This window comes from Pinus tabuliformis, chromosome Q (assembly GCF_031772625.1).
Source record: "Pinus tabuliformis cultivar Carrire ecotype Pingquan chromosome Q, CPIR1, whole genome shotgun sequence".
Taxonomy (NCBI): Eukaryota; Viridiplantae; Streptophyta; class Pinopsida; order Pinales; family Pinaceae; genus Pinus; species Pinus tabuliformis.
In genome coordinates, this window is record NC_142296.1 from 1279556513 (window position 1) to 1279576117 (window position 19605).

Sequence of the window (19605 nt, forward strand, 5' to 3'; positions counted from 1 at the left end):
CATAATGCTTACAAAGAATTGCACCCTTTCTTTCTCTTCTCATATATAGGGAACATATCGTAACAAAGAGGTGAACTTAGTTAAAAGACCATTCCTGGAATCCTCGCCTAATTTCAAGCACTGAAATTCCTTTGCCTTCTCATCATAAAACCTTCCATTTAAATATTTATCCTCAAAATGTTTTTGGAAGGTTTCTTAACTCATTTCTTTCTCATCAAATCTTTGAACCATTTTGATTTCCTCCCACCATAGCCTGGTCTTTCCCCATAATTTGTAAATTTCCAATTTGGCCTTTAAATTATCATCATATTCATAAATATGAAAATACTTCTTCATATTAATCAACTAGGCCTCAACAAATTCCTCTGCTTCTCCATCAAATAGTGGAGGCTTACTTTTTTTGAATTCGCCTTACAATTAAACTTTTGGTCTCTTGGGTGCTCTTCCACTAGAAATATCATCAGAATATTCCTCATTATCCATCTGACCTCCTTCACTTTCTCGGTGTTCCTCCCATTGTTTTCATGCCCCATCTTTGTTTCCATTGTCTGGACTGGGTTCTGGATTCGATGGATTTTTCTCGTGAGAGAGGCTTTTCATAATTCTTTCTTGTTCCATCCTCAGCCTCTCATTATCCGCTTTTAATTTGTCATCTCAGTTCACAGCTGATGGAGTGTCTCTAACAACATTGCATTAATATTTTGGGTACCTTCTCCCTACTAAACCCACATCTCCGGGTTGGCACCCACATGGGGTATGGATCTAGATCCCACTGAGGGCCCCTAAGGTGGGTTGACTCCAAATCCTTTCCTAATTTTTCTTCAACTAGCTCTGTGCACCATGAAACTTTGGTAACTTACAGTTTTCCCACTAAGTCACAGTGTTGTTGTAAAGTGTGGCTATGATACCACTTGTAACATACCTCTCTATATCAACAAAAAATTAATCGAAAGTAAAACATTTTTTTTTTTTATCTATACTAATTTATTACATGACCTAAATGGATATATCATTCAAATATGTATAAAGATAATCCGATAAACATACTACGAAAAAATTCCACTAAACATATTGCATGAGAATGCACTTTAATAAATATTTATTAAAGTTTGGTTAATAGTCCATAGTAGAATACTATTATGCTGACAGCACACGACTTATCCAACACTTATCAACTTGGCTTGATAGTTCTTGGCGGAAATATCATTCAATTGATATTATAGGTCTAACTGGTGCCTTCACCAAAATTAGCTTGGGTGGTCGCTTACATACCCTGGAACATTCTCGAAGGCAGGGTTATGACTCGCAGTTATCGTTAGAAGTGGATGGTATGTGGACGAACTCCACCGTAGCATTTTTAGGTCATGTATAGAACGGTCATGATTGATATGGAGCCAGTTAGGGTAACTAAACCCTACCCCTTCTGCATCTTTAACCTTTCATTCACTCTGGTGCTCGAGGCCGCTCAGCTCTCCAAACCCCACAACATTAGTTTACACCGGGAAGCAGAAGCTGGTTTAGTCCATCACGCATTCAAACTTTTGGTTTTAGTTTTACTGGATTTTTCACACTTCTTACCTGAATTTGCTGCGGTTGGTTTAATGCAAGTGAAATTAGAGATCAAGCACTGCTCCTCTCCTAGAGAACCCAACATTTATGGTCCCCCACAGATAGAGATCATTGTTTATCTTCCACCCACTTCATTTACTCACACTACCAGGTATGAGCTCCCACTCAGGTTCTGCTTCATAGTTTTGCTTCATGTTTTTCTCTATATGCGGTTGGTATTTGATGATGCCTGTCGTTTTCCCCATACACAAGTCTCAATTGCAAATTTCTAGGGAAAAAACTATAGAGAGGAACAACTTCATTCACACTTGCAAGTGAGGGTTCAAGTCTCGACTTCAATACAATTCTTGGTAACTTTTCTAAACATAGTTTTCTGCTCAACCCTAAATATGTTAATTTTCTTTAGTTCGGTACTAATTTCCCAACCTTTTCTTTTTGATGTAGGTCTCCATGACAACTGCTGCATGGAAAAAATGTGAGTCATCATGGTGTTGCTACATGGATAGGAATTCGAGTGCATAGACAATGTTATATCCTTCCATTTTCTTAGGTGCCTAATTTATATGTTTTCTTATGAGAGACTGTAGGGTTGATGCTATAATTGCTTAAGGGTTGATCCCATTCGTGAGTGCTAATGGTCAATAGACCTTATAGTGGATTGGGAAAAATGATGTAAATTTAACCCAGACTTCCAAGATGGGGTTCTAATTCCTTTGACATAAAGTAAAGATAGAGACTAAGTTCTAGTTTATTTATTTCTTTACAATGAATTTTATTCCACATATATGTTTCTATATACACAGTTGTGAATTCACATACATAGTTCTGTTACATGGAATTTTTATCTTCGTTTCAGCGAGGGTTTTCGGTTTTTTCTCGACCCTCTTGTTAATTTGGTACTCTTATTTCTTTCCATGGTTAAAATTTGCACTTTATATATAGTTTTGATTTTAATGGAGGTTATCAGGACAATCAAGGGAGACTCTGGCGACCTCTGGTTTCTCCGGTGGCCCACGGCCTAAACTCCCTCGAACAGTATTTTATTTCCAAGAAACACAACCATACATAATTGAGTAAATAAACAAACTATAACCTAGGGTTTTAACTTAAATCATTGGTGTCGTATCCCTTTAATTGCTGGTGTCTTTTAACTTAAATTAACTAGCATCACCGTGAAGCTAATTCCACTGGCTCACATGCCATTGGAGCACCTCTTCACAGGTTGTCTGAATTTTTCTCAATACATGAACAATTAGTTTCTTTTCGGTTTGTTCCATGGGTTTTGTCCACAAGTTTCAATTCCCGCGTCTGCAAAACACAAAAGAGTGACCCCTTCCATAACGAAATCAATTTGACCACTTACAGGTACCCTCCGTCCGTACAACAATCATTATGTTGCAGTACTTCACCTTCACACAGTATACTGACAACTGACAAAGATTCATTTTTTCATTTCTAATAGCGCACAAATTCAATCTCTACATTCAATTAAAAAATCAAATATTTCATAGAGCCATCTGTATCTAGAATAAAGTGCAATTAGATTTCATAGAAACATATGTATGCATATTAAAGTGCATTCTTTCTTTTCTACAAAATTTAGATTTAAAATTATGCAGAGAGTACTGAGGCACACATACTTATCTTCTTGCTCACTAATCCCACGAATTCAACAGGGTTGATTTTGTTTCTCCCAACCTTGAGAAGGGTAATTGCATCTGCTTCTCCCCCGAGCTTCCACTCCATAAAAGTAAACAGTTGTTTAGAAATACAATGAGGCAGTAAACCTCAAGATGCCTTTTCATGTATAGGAGTTCTCGAGTGGCTATAGTTCACCTCAGGATTTCCTCCATGGAAGCATCCTGTCAAATTACAAAATATTTTCCTTTCTTTACCTCAAGAACAAAAAAGAAAAATTGAACCCGCTTCTTCCCACTGAGATCTTTTTCTCTCTCCAGGGAATGAAGAGGGAACCGTTGTAACAGTCTAAAGGTTGGAACCTGTTACAGGTCATCCCTCATGAATTTTGAGATTTCATAACCAAAATAACATTGTAACATAATTAAAGATTTAAGTAAAAATTCTCTTGGCTCCCACGAGCCGAATTACCATGGTCTCATGTAATTCAACAAATGTAAATGTTAGTAATTTAGTGTCATGGAGGGTGTTAGAAAGCTAAATTATAATTTTAACACATATATATATATATATATATATATATATTCATTCAATATTATCGAAAAAAATATTTTCCAAACATTTGATTGCATCATAATTTTGAAGGTATAACTTTGTGCCATCAAGTTGTTCTGTCATAACTTTTTGATGTAGTTGCAATATTCAAGCCATGATTTTTAAATATTTTTGCAATGATTTTTTATTATTAAGTTTCATAATTAAAATCCTTGAAAATAGCTCATACTCACTTAAATAGCCATTTATCATCATTTAAGGCCCATAAAAATGAATAGAAATAACATGGAAATTAATATACCTACTAGGGTTGTTACCTACCATTATTTATGTTTTCTTCAATGCTTTAAAGTGTAGGAGTGAAAGTGTTATGCAATTCCATATCCCTTAGTAGACAATTAACTTGTGATACCTCTCGTTAAAAAAAACTTTTACATTTACACATAACACAAGAAATAAATTTGATTTTCTTTTTTTTTTAATATTATGACAGTAAAAATCCTTGGCAATAACTTTGATATGGTTCTCGAGGTTCGAGGTCCTATCTACGGTATATGGTTAAGTAAATATACACATCGCATGAGATTTATGAACTGTGTTTTACGGTTGATACCGGTTGGGTTCTCACGCCATTTATATTCCCCGCTGTCAACTCAGGGATTATATGACTTGGTTATTGTATTTATTTGGTTTCCACCTAGCACTTGGAGCTTGCGCATGGCTGGTGTATTCACATGTCCACCATGTGGTCTTTATTCCTGCGAGCCGAGTTGGCATGCTCAGCTCACCTCTGAGCAGCACGAGTTTCTACCCCCAAAACTCTCCGCCGGGTTTGCTATGCCGTAATCGACGGCGAGGAGGAGCTTTACCAGATCGACGGCTTACATTTGGTTCGATGATAGAAAAAGGGTTTGGGAAAGGTTTCCTCTGTCATTCGAACTTTCTCGAGCTGATATTTTGGGAAAGGCTTCGGCTTCCACAGAACCTCGGCGATCTGAGTTTTCTGCCCTTCGGCATCTACCCAGACCACCCTGGCTACTCTGGATTTGCTGTCTATTAACTTATCAGGGTAAGCCGACATGTTAACTGCTCTCGTAACTAGGTTTCTTTCGTTTATGAAAACTTGTAATAGTTTTTTCCTGTTTTCCTTACCCTTACTTTGGAAACTTTGTTATCGCAGGTACAGGATTATGGCATCGTGACCTGCTCCCAGGTCGGCGACCCAGCCAAATCTTCCATGCGGATTCGCCCTCCGGGTAAGAAGCAGTTGTCTCCATTTTTTTAAAGGAAGGAACACAGTGAATTCAGATGGATGGTGGAGCTGCCCTATCTCTGGGCGAGCCCATGGGAGTCCTTTTCTGGTTAGGGTATCGCCATTTGTTTTTATCAATTGATAGGGTCTCCGGCCTATTCTGATGTGTAAAATATAAATTTTGTTTTTCAGTACAGTTACAAATTTTATGTGCTTGGCACTAGCACCGGTTATTGACTTTGCTCTTAATGTATTTTCTATACGGGGCCAAGGGTCAAACCCCTCTGTTTTTCCCCAGACTGCCATCAATTTATTATTATGATTGCAGGACTGTCTCTCATATTCGCTCTTTGGATTTGGTGTTGTATATTTATTTCCTTTCGCCACAAGGAATTGTTAATATAATTTGTGCTATTATATCCCTGCTCTATTTTGGGTTGCTTATTATAACACACTCTGTGCGATGCGAAAGATTGTTTCCTTTCATTGGAGTCTATGCACAGGGTTTGATATCTAAGTTAATTTCCAATGTTGATACGCGGTTACCCAACTCATAACTAGCGATTTCAGGTGATAATGTTTTTCTGCTTCTAGAACTCGGTACCAATTCATACCGGTTATCATTCTTTAATTTGTGACAAGCTTGTCACGACTTTTCTGTGTAGCTTGAACATGTTTGCCTCGCTCTTGTTTACTGAGCAATGGTTTTTCTTCCGACTATGGTTAATCTAAAGTTTAATGTCCTCATCTTAATGCTAGTTACAGCTATTTCTTGAAAGGAGAAGCTACAGTGTTTTTCTTGAAAATTTATCTTGGACTCTTATATGCATATAGCTAGTTACATTGTAATAGCTCTACTTACAAACCCTGGGAGCACTCGTGTACAGGTAATAACCCAGTCTTGGTTATGGTTTGCAGTTATTATAAGTATATCTAAACAGAAACGAGCATATTTGTTCTCTTCTTACTCTGTTGCTGATTACAATAGTTTATCTCATTTTATAAATAGAAGAACAGGCTTGATTCTTTTCTCAATTCTATAATGATTACTCAGCGCTCTTAATCTTGATTACCTTATGCGTTACATTAAATGCCATCACTCATTGCTTGTTCAGTTCATAATTCTTTCATGTAAATGCTTACAATCACAACTCTTATTTCTTTTCTTTATCACAATCACAGAAATCTGTACAATTATATAGGTGAAAACCAGAACTGTTAATTCTTTAATCAATGCTTACCTGACAGAAAGCAAATCACCTTAATATGCTTGTCAACCTCCCGTCCTTAGGAGGGTCCTGCTCTACTGGTGGGCTCGAGTATTGTAGCAATAATGCTACAACTCCTCGAGCTTCCTTTTCTAATTTTATCAACCCGGCAGTTCGTAACAAACTTGGAAGCGACGGTGCTGTATGCACAAGTACTAGCTCTTGTCGCAGCTGTCACTTGGTCAGCTGGCACAAGTCCGCTAGGGCCTCAAGCCAACTTCTATGAGCTCTTAGAAGAAGCTTTTTAACCGATGAACGAAAGCTAACTTAAAGGAAATTAACCTACTTGCAGAAAGGAACTGAAAGCCAACAAGAAATGAAAACCCTAGCAAACCCTAATTCTACCAACTAGTCCTACTGATGCAACGGTGAGAATGCAAACTACTGAAAGTGATGCCATTACTTCTATGAAGGTGAGATGCATGTGTCTAGACTACTTTTATTTGAAGAGAACATATTTTTGTATTTTTTTTCAAGTTGTTGGAATTATTATGCATGTGCTTCTAACTGGGTCTTTACTGTGCAGGGATAGATCAAGGGGAGGAATGCTTGGAAGAGGTCAGGAAGGCTCAGAGAGGGTCTAAGGAGTCCCTAGCATCCTTTCAGAGAGTCTCACAAAGTTTGGATGCCAAGCAACCGTGTTTATGAGCTTCTACAGGAAGTCTGCAGGGGTTCTACAGGATGTTCAGAATTTCTACAGGAAGTTCAGTAATTCCTACAGGATGTTCTACAATCGGATTTTTGGGCGATGGGTGAGTGGAAGAGGCTGCATGGATGGATAGGGAGGTAAGGGAGGAGTTTGTAGTGACTCAGTGACAGAGGGATGAGATGAAGAGGGGGTGTGCAAAGCTAGGTTGTCTTGGAGAGGGTAGTAGGAATGGAAGGTCGAAAAAGGTAGGATAACGAGGGTGATAGAATGGTTGAGAGATAGGGGTCTAATTGGGAGATGAGTAGTTGGTCTGGGCATGGCTTAGAAGGATAAGGGAGTGAGGGAGTAGTACTGCACAGTGTAAACGAAACAAATCATCCACGTCCTGCACATAACCGAAATTGCATTAACCTATTCTAACTGTTTAGTAAAACCAAAGAACAGCAACGTTATTTCTAAGGAAAATCATGCATGGTGCTGAAGCAAAGAATCATTCCACAAGATCTGAACGCATGGACACTTCTACAAACGAAAATATTGCATCAAAGATTGCATGAACATGTAAAACAATGTTTTTGGTGGGTGGCACTGTCTGCAATTCCAGCCCCTAAACAGAGGTGAAAATGAGTGTGCAATCAACCCTTTTTTGGAACTCTTATTACCTCCAATCTCTTTACTCTATTCTAAAACTGCTGAAGCAACTCTGTCTCATAAAACTAACCTACTCAACCACACCAAGGAATCTAGCTCAGCAAACTACGTTTCCAAATGCATGTAAAGGAAAAGAACAAAAACACGATGCTGAAAGAAAGATAACAATACAAAGGAAGGAGGCCTTATGCTCTCAGGTTGGGCCCAACCCCGAGAGCTATGGCTCCTTTAAGAACTCAGAACTGAACTCAAATCTGCCTGCTTTTCATTAAAAGATCATAAGTCAAATAACATGCCAAAAATGGCTTACAAAAGAGAAAAACAGAGCTACAGCTCGTAGTCCAGAATATGCAACAAGGTTTCAAAAGTCCTCTTCGAAGGCTACAGCCCTATCATTTATACATCTTGAGGCCCCAAGCTGGCCTCCTAAATCAGTGGGGCTTGGCTGACCAAACTAAGAGTGATCTGCTGCTTCCTCAAAATCCGTTTGGCTGCCTTCTAACTCGGTGGTGGTGACTGTTGGAGCTCGGAGTTGGGGGTGAAGATCACGAGGAAGGCCATTCAATGCTGTGGACAACCTTCCTACAAAATCTCAATCCCATCTTGGCTGTCTCCTAGCCCTCATCTGCGTGGTTTTGCCCCATTATATGTCAAAAAACCTGAAATAAGCACGTGTTAGCCACCTAGGAATAGTGACTACCCTCATTCGTACAAATAACATAAATATACTAAAAAATGATGCATAAGTCATGAAAAATGAAGGGTTGAGCAAGGGTAGTTAGGCCAAATGAGCCCAAAATGTTACCAAATTTGGGGCTCATCATCACCCCTCAGCTAAAATGATTGCGCATCCTTGAGCAACTAATCCAGCTCCTCGTCCTTCATTGCCTTTATTGCCACCCTCACATCCTAGGCTTCTGCAGTAGTGTCCTCCTTACTGACATGGAACCCAGCCTTTCTTTCCACCTCTTCCCACTGTTCATGCTCATCTTTCTCTGTGCTGCCTTCCATCAATCCTAACAGCAGAGGTGGGCTTAGCTTGAGGCCAATCCAGCTGGCCTGGAGGTTCTGCATGGATTTCTTATAGAGGGGCACCCATACTAGAGCTTCCCTCATTCGAGTTGGAGTGTGATATTCCCTGATTTTTAGACTGTGGGCCAATGTGTTCCATCGGCGGGTGCAAGCTTGAGTACAGTTGTCCCCTAACAGTCTCTCCATATCCTCGAAATGCGCTATGGCCTGGGCCTGCTGATCCATATATTTCAATAAAGCTTGAGGGTTGGTGGATAAGTGTTGGTGTGCCGATATTAATGCAGTTGGATCCCCTGGCTCTGCTCTAATTAGTAATGGCTCATTCAGCTCTCGGTTCATGACCGCTTTGACTTCTGCTGCTCTTTTGTCTTCATGGTTCAACCATGAGGCAAATTCCATTAACTGCATATCCCCTAAGACCGTGTTGGGATCCCATGAAGTCACATTAGGAAGGGCCAAATTATGGAGGTAGAACTCCGATAGTTTGGCCTTATCCTCTGATGAACTGGTATTGCATAATTCAGTGAACTGCTGCGGGTCTTGGAGCTGAGAGATACCCCTTTGCGCCAAGGCATTGATTTGAAATTGCAGCCACTGGTCTCTCAGGTACAGGCCATAGGATTTGGCCGGCTGTCTGCATTGTATAGCATCCATGGCCCAACTGGCCATGCAGGCCAATTGTGCCTCTTTCTGCTGCAACTGCTGTTTGAGAGCTTGTATCTCAATTTGTGCTTGCAGTTCTGTTTCCTGTAGATGCGAGGTTGGCTCCCCAAGACCAACTTGCAGTCCTTCTCTGCCTTGATGTTCTGCTGTGATGTCCCCTGAGGATGTGCCTTTTTCCTTCTTCAGCTCCTGTAGCTGCAGTCTAAGTTTTTCGTTCTCTTCCTGTAGGAACACCCGCTGGCAATTTGCCACGTGTTTAGCCATAGCTAATTCCTTCCTTGCCTCCTTGAGTTGTTCCTCCAAGGGGCCTATGTCTGCCACACCTTTTGATTTGGCTATTTTCATCCACGTGTGTGTTCGTACTCTCTCTTCCTCCAATGCAAAGAAAAGTGGCACAATGAATTTCTGTGGTATAATTTTTCCAGCTTCTAAGAAATTATAATATGAGCTCAGACTTGGCTGAGGACTAGGCTCCGGAATATGCTCTTTCTCTTCTTCTCTTGGTGGCTCTACTTCGTCTTCCCTTGGTGGTGATGAGGGTGCTTCTCCCTCCATTCTCTCTGTCTCCTTGAGCCGGGCTAAGGTTTCCTGTAGAGCGGCCTCAGCATCCTGTAGCCGGGCTTCTGAAGCCAACCTGTCCATTCTTTCTTTCCACGTGGTTGTCTTCGGGCTCCCCCTCTCATAGGTGACTGATATCTTTGAGGGGGACCTCTCCCTGGGCGAAGTAGGGGCATCCTCTATAGTAATTGGGCTGCTGGATGGAGGTTGTGGCCTCCCTGTTTTGATTCTCACACTTCTCCTAGCTTTGAAATATAGAGGGGCCTCCCTCTTTCTCTTTTCCTTTGGCTTAGGAGGTGTACTGAGGGCGGCCAGCACGGCTGCTGCCTCCCTCGCAAGAATGTCGGCTCTCTTTTCCTTGGGTTTTCCTTTCTCAGGGCTTCCTGTAGAAGGCCCTTTATCAGCTGATTTCTGGCTTCCTGTAGAAGCCGGTTTTGGTTTTCCTGTAGAAACAGGTGGCATCGTTTTAGTTTGTTTTGCTGAGTGTGTTTTGCTTTTTGACTTGGCCGAGGCTACTGTCGAGGTGCCTTTACTGATGTGGACCTGCTCAGTCTTGTCCACCCTACTTTGTAACCTTTTCTCTCTGGGCGTCAACATGGGTGTGTCATCTTTCTCTTTGGCAACCTTTTTCTCTTGTTTCTCCTTTTGCTCTTTCTTCGGTACTTTGGCCATGGGTCTTTGTCCTTTTTCTTTCTTCTCTGTGGGTACTGACTCCTTCTCCTCGCTGCTGGAGGAACCAAGCTCTTCGGTCAACATTTTTATATCGCCATCCTTAGTCAGATTTCGGAAGGCTTCCCACGAGAGAGGGACTTTGTATGTGTGAAGTGCATCCTCCACGAGGAGCTTAATGAGCCCATGGTGGGCTACCTGGTCTGGCGTGCCTTCTTTTAACTTGGTGGCACATTCTGTCATAGACTGCAGTAGAAAGTAGGGAATACTTAGTTTGTTCTCTGCAGGTAGGTCCATCTGATGTCTCAATTCAGTGAGTAGCCGGAAATGGTACCCATACACAATGCTAAACCGTCCTTCGCATGTGATGTATTTCATAATTTGGAGGCTGACCTCGCTCCAAAGTGGCAGTAAGCTAGTTCTGCGAACCCCGTTCTTATCCTCTGAGAATTGCTCCTCTGGTGGGAAGAACTCCTTTTTAGCCTTTTGGCCTAATTTCCTCTCCTCCTTGTCCCACGGTACCCCCATTGGGAGCTCAGTGACTCGGCTGATGAACTGTGGGGTGAGTCTGAGACTCAAACCCCTGAAATTGACGGTGGCCAGCGTTTTTGATTTTGGCTTCAGAGCTCGCAAGAACTCCTCTGCCACCTCATCATCATATCCTTGCAATTTGTCGCAGAACGACATCCATTGTGCACGAGTGAACAACTCTACCACCTCAGGGTTCTCCCTTTGTTTCTTTGATTCGGTCGGTTCCTTTCTGATGAATCCACCCAGTATGGTGAAAACCTGCTACGTTAGCTGGAGGTGGCGGGTGCGTATTCAAAAACTAGCCTTTTGGGACAGAGCGTAGAATTACGCCTCTGCCACGCACACAATTCACGAAGACTATCTACAGATGAGCCTTAAAAATCACCTCCTGTAGAAAACCTTACATACACTTCGACGACAATTCATGCAAACGGAAGACAATGCTTGCAATTTTTATGATCAGACTGTAGAACGTTTACTCCGCCACCCTCGAAACCAATTGCATGGGAGGCACAGGTCAGGCTTACCTTTTCCAATTCGCCACCTTTGATGTGAAGAGCCCAATTTTCCTCGTGGCAGTGAGCTTCCTGTAGTGTAGCTTTCCTGTAGAAGCAGCGCACGGGTTCTGGAGAGCACTGCAGTGGTTCTGCACCTTCTGTGCTGCTACCAGACATTCGAACAGGCTGAAGACTTGGAGTAATGAGCTTCAGAGGAATTCAGACGCTCACTCGACTTCTAAACGGCTGATGATAAATGCGTGGGGTGGCGATCTAGCCGATAGATTTGAATCCGGCGAAATTCGTGGCGCAGGGGTGAGATGTCCCTGCCGGACCGTTGGGCGACGTCATCTACTCATTCCACTGCAAGTCCCCTGACTGTTGCATCATTCTCCGCAGATCCGCCGCCGTCATTTCTGTTAAAACACGCTTCTCCCCGACTGGACGGTTCTCACGTGTCCACTACTCGTTCTTCTTGCCACGACCACCATTTTACACATCCGACTAGACCATCTGACTGGTCGTCGTGGCCAGTTGAATGGCCATACGACTGCTCAACCCATTCATTTCATACTTGCAAACATTTCAAAGTATTATTCATGTAATTCGACGAAAGAAAGGGCTAGGCACTTACCTGTGCGGCCGCGACATGATTTTCCAGGTTTCAGGACGATGATGATTAGATTTGCTTGCTGCTGCTATTTGCGCAGGCCCGGAGGTCCTTCCTTTTCGCAGGCTGCTGATGGTTACGATGCTTATTACCTGGCTGCGGGTGGTGCATGTGCCTGCTCTATTATTGCATGTTGCAGGCGATTTAATGGTGTACACTCTAGCTGGCTGAACTGCTACGGGATTCCTGTAGGATGTCCTGTAGCAGTTTTTCCTCCTCGGGTGCATGCTGAACGGTGAAGACAGTGGCATCACGATCACGATCGCAGGGCTCTTGGATAGCTGTGATAAGTATTGCATGGCATCTCTGCATCTTTTTCATTTATTTGAGAAGCGCTCCCTCTGATAATTCAGTGTTCTGTTTTGACTGTGCAGGTTTCTTCATTGCATGGCAACTGGGGTGGTAGAAGGAGGCGACAACAGTGTGTGATGGAGAAAATAGTAGCTTGCATGCCTCCATGCCAAACCTTGGTCGTTAGATTTCTCCACACAATTAGTTCTGGGCCGTCCAAAACTTCTACAGGAAGTTTCCTGTAGAAATACAAAACTTCCTGTAGAAAGTCTGTAGCTTCCTGTAGAAGACTAAACTGTGATCAAATCGTGCCCATACCTTGGAGAAAATGAGTGTTTCCGGAGGGGGTGCTGGTGAGGTCACCTGGTAGCATAATAAGAACCCTTTTCTTTGAGTTGAGGTACATCTTTTCTTTCATAGAACACCTGCAACCTGCATGCATTGCCACATTGTGAACTTGCTGTCCCTGTTTTTTTGTTTTTTTTTTTTTTTTTTTTTTTTTTTTTTTTTTTTTGAAAGACAGCAGGGGCGCCTCCATGAGGTTTTCACCCTTACCATCTTCCTTGAGCACCTCAGAGAGGTTTTTACTCAAGGGTCTTTTTCAAACCCCCCCTTTTTTTTTTTGAAAGACAGCAGGGCGCCTCAATGAGGTTTTCATCCCTACCATCTGCCTTGGGAGCCTCAGAAAGGTTTTCACCCAAGGATCTTTATTTTTATTTATTTTTTTTTTTTTTTGTTTTTTAATATCTTCAAGGTGTGCCCAAAACAGAGGCAGAACCCTTCTCTATGACCAGCACTGATTTTTCCACAGTTTTGATGAATTCTTGTCTTGAGAGAGGTTTCCTGTAGATCTTCAGTCGATGCCCGTTGACAAGCATAGGGATGGCCTCCTCATCAATGGTCCGAATGAGAACAGATCCATTGTCATGACATTTTTCCACTGCATATGTTCCTAGCCATCTGGTTCTCAGCTTTCCCTTGAAATCCTTATGCATGGAATCATACAACAACACCCAATCTCTCGGCTGAAATTGCTTGTCATTGAGGTGTTGGTCATGCCACACCTTCCTCTGAAGTTGAACCACTTCTGAGTGAAGAAGGGCCTGCATTCGGTTCTCGTCTAATCCATTCAGCTGCAATAACCTTTCTTTTTGGGCATGGCTGAGATCTAGGTCCCGCTGAGCTGCCATCCTCAAAGTGTTGCACTCAAATTCAATTGACAGCAAAGCTCTCTTACCATAGACCAGCTCATAAGGTGTGAAGCTGGTTGTGGTCTTCCAAGTGGTGTTGTAAGCCCATGTGGCCTCAACCAGGCGATCTGCCCAATCTTTCCTTCTGCTGCTCACCACCTTACTCAAGATCCCCTCCAATGCTCTATTGGTGACTTCCACCTGCCCATTTGCTTGAGGATGATAGGGGGTGGAAGTCCTATGCTTGATTTTGTGATGAGCGAGTAGGTCTTCAATTAAGTTGGAGGTGAACTGGCTTCCTTGATCGGTGACTAGCTCTCTTGGGTAGCCAAATTTGTAGAAAATGTTTTCTCTTAAGAACTCGGCCACCTTTTCTTCTGTCACTGCTTTGATGGCCTTGGTTTCTGCCCACTTTGTCAGGTAGTCTGTGCACACAATGATGTAAGATCTTTGCCTCGAAGGAGGATTGATTGGACCCACAAAGTCCATACCCCACTTCTCAAATGGCTCAAGAGTCACTTGAGGTTGGAGAGGCATTTCATCCCTTGGAGTCGGTTTCCCCATCCTTTGGCATCGGTCACATTGGCTGATATACCTTCTGACATCTTGATGAAGCGTGGGCCAATAGTAGCCTGCCTGTAGGATTTTGAAGGCAGTCCTCTTTGCTACAAAATGTCCTCCACAAGGCCCATCATGACAGGTGAGGAGGATATCAAAGACTTCCTCCTCCCTTACACAACGCCTTAAGATCTGATCAGGGCCAAGCTTGAACAGGTTGCCCCCGATCCAAGTGAATGAGGCACTTTTTCTGATGATTCTGCTCTTCTCTCTTGAGGATAGGTGCGGAGGGAACTGTGCTGAAACAAGGTAGTTTGCTATATCAGCAAACCATGGAGAGAGTACTGAAATAGCAAACAGATGTTCATCGGGCATTTGGTCATCCATTGTTCCATCCTCATCTGCAGATAAATCCAATCTAGACAAAAAGTCAGCAACAACATTTTCCTTACCTGGCTTGTCAACAATGGTCAAATCAAACTGCTGCAACAAAAGTAACCATCTAATAATACGAGCATTCACATCCGGTTTATTCATTAAATATCTAATTGCAGCATGATCAGTATGTACAAATGTTTGATAGCCAGTGATATAATGTCGGAACTTGTTCAGTGCATGGACCACGACCAAGAATTCTTTCTCAGTTATAGTGTAGTTCAGTTCTGCCTTGGATAAGTTTTTGCTAACAAAGTAAATGGCATATGGAAGTTTTTGTTCAACTTGTCCTAAGGCTGCCCCTATGGCTTTGTTCGAGGCATCACTGTGGATGTGGAAAGGTAGGGCCCAGTTTGGACCTCTCAAGATTGGGGCAGACACCAACTTGTCCTTTAATTCATTCAGAGCCCTCTGACAATCGTCAGTCCATTTAAACTCCACATCTTTTGCCAAGAGGCCAAGCAATGGCGAGGCTAGCTTGTTGAAGTCTTTAATGAATCTCCTATAATACCCTGCTAATCCCAAGAAACTTCGAACATCTCTTACCTTCTGAGGAGGTGGAACCTTCTTGATGAGAGCAATTTTGTTAGGATCCACCTGTAACCCTTGGCAAGAAATGGTATGGCCTAGCACGGTCCCTTCAGTCATCAAGAATTCACACTTTTCAGGACTAAGGGACAGGTTCATCTCAGTGCACTTGGTTAGGACTTTTCCCAGATTGGACAATTCTTCCTGGAAGTTGGACCCATAAGGAGTGAAGTCATCCATATAGATTTCCACCGCATCATGGACCAGCTCAGAAAAGATGCTCAAGACGGCTCTCTGGAAGGTGGCAGGAGCATTGCATAGTCCAAAGGGAAGAACTCGGTAAGCAAAGGTACCCCACGGGCAAGTGAAGGTGGTCTTGTCTTAGTCTTCCGGGCTGATTTGGATCTGGTTATACCCGCTAAACCCATCCAGGAAAGAGAAAAACTTCTTTCCTGCCAGTCCATCCAACACTTGATCTATGAAAGGTAGAGGAAAATGGTCTTTCTTGGTAGCTTTGTTCAGTTCTCGGTAGTCCACACAGATTCTCCACTTCCCATTTTTCTTGGGAACCAACACCAAAGGGGACACCCATTCGCTATCCGAGATGGGGTAAATGAATCCGGCATCCAACAGTTTTTGCAATTCTTCCTTGACGATGTCCTTAAGGGCTGGATTCATTCTCCTTTGGGGTTGCCTAACCGGTTTACAGTCTTCTTTGATGTAGATGTGATGGGTACAGACCGAAGGATGAACTCCTTTCATCTCCTTATAGCTCCAAGCAAAAGCATCTAGATGATTGGCCAACAGACTACACAGCTCCTTTTCCTGGGAAGGAGATAGGGAGGAGCTGATCTTTAACGTTCTCTCAGGGCCGAACTCCACATTTTTGACTCTGGGAGTGACAGGGTTGGTCACACAAAGGTCCACTAAGGTGCTGGCTTGGGCATCCTCCACCAATTCCTCTAAGGACAGTGCACTGGGAGGTGGATTCTGGATCAAGGTCTCAATCAAATCATCCTCGGTTGGGGAATCTCCCCTAGTGGTGTCTAGGGTGCACAAAGGTGCTGAGTACACCTCATCCTCTTCTCCTTCCTCCAACCAAAGTGGTAAGTCATGCTCTAATGAGGGTTGGGCAGGAGGGTATAGGACTAGCTGCTTGGACATAGGACCATTTTTGATGGTCATGTTTCCTACACGGCAGCTTATGTAAGCATCTGCAGTGGCTAACCAAGGCCTTCCCAAAATAAGAGGGTATCCAGTAAGCTTTGCCTTTGGTTGCAGAACCAAGAAATCTGCAGCGTATTTCCAAGAATCAACAGAGACCAAGACATCCTCTACAATCCCTCCGGGAGTCACTGTGGAGCGATCTGCTAGTTGTAGGACTGTCGAGGTCTTTCTCAAGGAACCCTGAAGGTTGAGTTTGAGCATGGTATCTCTGGTCATCACATTAATGGCAGCCCCCAGATCAATCAATGTGTGAGGTATGATGGTGCCATTGATGTGGACATCAACTACAGGACTCCCAGGATCCAAATACTTTGGGCAGATGACTTGTCCCAACATAAGATCAGACAGTTGTCCTATGACATTGATAGTTGAGGCATCTCTCTTTTGCCTGCCTGGGTGTCTGAAACACTTTTCCTTAACCAGTTTGTTGTATATCGGTACATCTTTGATGGCTTGGAGAAGTGGTATTTTCACACACAACTGTTTGAGTTCTCCCAGAAGCTCGTCCTCCTCTGGGTTGGGTTGTGTGGTGGCTGTTAGTCTCTCAGGAAAGGGTGGAAGAGCCTTTGGTTCACTTTCTTGTTTATCTTCCTCGTCCTCTGGGGGAGGAGGTTGGCGATCCGGAAGAGTCTTTCCAGATCGCAGATTGATCTCCTGGATCTCCACAGCATAGGTAGGGCATGATGTTTCCCCAATATATACCTGCTGGGCATGTCTATTGTTGGGGTTTAGGTTCGGTTGAGCAGGCATTTGAGGTTGCCTTGGAGGAGCAGGAGGTAATGGTTGTGGTTGAACTGGTGGTGGAGGCAAAATGGCAGGAGGAGTATTGTACTGGGGCCTCCACCCCGATTGAGGTGCATTCCACTGAGGCTGTGGCTGGGCATGTGAGTGATACGAATGAGTAGTGGGTTGAGTATGGTACTGAGGTGGGTAAGACCATGGAGGAGGCATAGACCAGGAAGGATAAGCAGGGGGACCCCAGGAAGGCATAGGAGTAGATTGGTTGGGGCTATAATAAGCTTGGGGTGTCCCTTGCATCCCCTGCTGGTAAGGTCTAGGTCCTTGTGGCCTCCTTTGGTTGAGGAAATAGAGAGGTTCAGTGGGGGCTTCTGTCCCTTGATACATGGCTTTAAGCCCAGGTAAGGTTGGACATTGGTTTGTGGGGTGGTCCTCCTCACAAACAAAACATACTTCAACCGAATGTAATGGGCATTCGTTCTTAGGGTGTTTCCTTGTACACCTAGGGCAGAATATAGCCAAGGTCCTCTCAGCTTCTTCTTTCTTCTACTGGATTCGGAATGTATCAAGTTGCATGGCGATGGTCTGTCTCACCTCACTCTTGAGATCTTCTAATTGATTTGCAAACGCATGTTTGGAGAAAGGAATACCGGCTGAGAGGAGGTTTCCTCTACCTCTTTTCCGGGCTGCCATAGAGTGGTTTCTAAACACAGTCTTTATGTCCTCATAAGGCAGTTGGTAAATATCTCCTCCAGCTAACATGTGAAGGGTATCTAAGAGGTCTTCAGGGACTCCTCGGAGCAGGACCAACTTGAGGGATTCAGGGTCAAGTGTGCACCTGGCCCGTTTATAGCTAAGTTGGAACCTTTCCTCGTAATCCTCTAAGGACTCATCATTTCCCATGGTCATCCGAAAGATTTCTCCCTTGGTTCCCTTGGACCTACAGTAGTCCCGGTATTTGGTATTGAAAGCTTGCTGCATCTGAGCCCAAGTGGTGATACTGTTCCCAGGTAAGCCCATGAACCAGCGTAATGCTACATCCTTAAGGGTTGAAGGGAAGAGTTTCAGCTTCTGCTCATCTTCAGTATAGTCATAGGTTCTACAAAGGACAACAAACTCAAACAGGAAGGTATCAGGATCTTCAGTAGTTAGTCCATGGAAGTGAGGTAAAGCGGAGGGGCTAATGTTCTTCATTTTCATGTCTCCATTGGTCTCTCGGATGGGGAAGGCACCTTCAATTCTCTCATCTTCTCCCCTATTATCAGCCATAGCTCCAGATGGAGTGGTCTCTAATTCTTCTTCTGCTATAGGATCTTCGTATATCTCAGGAGGTTCACCTATAGGTTCTTCTGGATCACTATCACCAAAGAAGAGAGAAGGGTGACTCAGTGATGTGGTGGGGGTGTTGGGTAAGAATTTGCCTGTTTTATCTCGATTCCTACGAGGCATGAAATGAAAAGACTTCTGATTGCTTTTGTTTTTTTTTCTCTGGTACCTGCAAAAACTGAAACAGATTGATCTACAACTAACTATCTTGCTTGAAATGAAAATGCAGAATTGAAATGAAAGCAGGAAATAACTAATCTACTTTGCTCAAATGAAATTGCAGGAATTGAAATGCTAGTCTACGCTTGCAGAATTGAAATGCTAATCTACGCTTGCAAAAATGAAATTGCGGAATTGAAATGTTAATCTATGAAAGCAGGAAATGTCTATGCTACTTTTGCAGAATGGAAATGAAATAAACTACTCAACAGAAGGCGAGAGTAGGAAAATAGAAGAAAAGCAACAATTACTAATACTCTGACGCTTCCCCGGCAACGACGCCAAAAAGATGGTGGGCTCCAGTATTGTAGCAATAATGCTACAACTCCTGGAGCTTCCTTCTCTAATTTTATCAACCCGGTAGTTCGTAACAAACTTGGAAGCGACGGTGCTGTATGCACAAGTACTAGCTCTTGTCGCAGCTGTCACTTGGTCAGCTGGCACAAGTCCGCTAGGGCCTCAAGCCAACTTCTATGAGCTCTTAGAAGAAGCTTTTTAACCGATGAACGAAAGCTAACTTAAAGGAAATTAACCTACTTGCAGAAAGGAACTGAAAGCCAACAAGAAATGAAAACCCTAGCAAACCCTAATTCTACCAGCTAGTCCTACTGATGCAACGGTGAGAATGCAAACTACTGAAAGTGATGCCATTACTTCTATGAAGGTGAGATGCATGTGTCTAGACTACTTTTATTTAAAGAGAACATATTTTTGTATTTTTGTTCAAGTTGTTGGAATTATTATGCATGTGCTTCTAACTGGGTCTTTACTGTGCAGGGATAGATCAAGGGGAGGAATGCTTGGAAGAGGTCAGGAAGGCTCAGATAGGGTCTAAGGAGTCCCTAGCATCCTTTCAGAGAGTCTCACAAAGTTTGGATGCCAAGAAACCGT